This window comes from Peromyscus maniculatus, chromosome 5, assembly GCF_049852395.1.
Source record: "Peromyscus maniculatus bairdii isolate BWxNUB_F1_BW_parent chromosome 5, HU_Pman_BW_mat_3.1, whole genome shotgun sequence".
In the NCBI taxonomy this organism is placed as follows: domain Eukaryota; kingdom Metazoa; phylum Chordata; class Mammalia; order Rodentia; family Cricetidae; genus Peromyscus; species Peromyscus maniculatus.
Genome location: NC_134856.1, coordinates 72,635,369 through 72,636,529, shown reverse-complemented (window position 1 = coordinate 72,636,529; position 1,161 = coordinate 72,635,369).

Below are 1,161 nucleotides of genomic sequence, written 5' to 3'. Positions count from 1 at the left end.
AGAAACAGACCCTTAAAACTGATTAAAAAATAAAACAAAACAAAACCCACTGATTTTTCTCCCCAGTGGTTGTGTGGGAACCTGAGGCCTCACAGGCTAGACAATTGTTCTACCACTGAGCTGCAGCCCCGGCAAACACTGATTTTGACAAGGATTCAAAGGCAGGCAGTGGAGAGCAAAAAGTGTTGCCCTACTAAAACAAACAAAACCTAACTCAGATGGGTAATAGACCAAAATGTAAAACTCCAACTATAAAATTAACAGAATGAAACACAAAAAACATTTGTAGTCTTGGACTAGCAACCATTTCTTAAATATGATACCTCCAAGGCCCCACAAACTATAAAAAAAAAATGACAAAATGAATTTCAACAAAATTAAAAGCTTCTCATCCCAAGATACAATTAGGAAATAGAAAACAGGACCCACAGGTTGGAGAAGGGGAAATTTGTAAAGAAAATATTTGATAAAGGATTTCTGCCCAGAGAATAAATAAAGAACCTCAAAAACATCACAAGTAATCTAATAATAAGTGGACAAAACAAAGTGTGTAGATAATTTTCCATAGAGTTTGTGGTCCACTGTTTAAGTACACGAAAAATATTTGGTAAATATTTCCAGACACTGGAAAATAACAGCGCAGGAGACACCTATTACTGTGACTAGTTTAAGTCTAATTGTGTGGGGATGCGCTCCTATAAACTCGGTTCTGAGGCAGGAAGACCCTCAAAAACAAAAACAAACAAACAAAACAACAACCAAAGAAAAGGCCCGGGTAATCAACTGTCGGCAAAGGATGAGCGAACAGGAACTTTCACACATTGCTGGTGAACCGGCCATTCCCTTCCCAGGTATCCACACAAGAGACAACACCTCCATCCGCCCGAAGACATGTACAGGAATGCTCCTGGCAGCTTTGATTTTGATGTGAAAAGACTAGAAACAGCCTAAAGTAATGGGTAACTGGCTGGATACAGTTTAGTACAATGGAATACTACTCGGAACAAAAAAGGATTTGTGCGCAATTGCTAACACGAAAGGCCAAGCAGCCGTGTCCAAATAATTACGCTGAGTGAAGGAAGCCAGAACAAAAACCAACTGTCATTGGTAGGATTGGGCTTTCACACACTCTGGAAAACGTAAACAAACTGAAACCTAGCA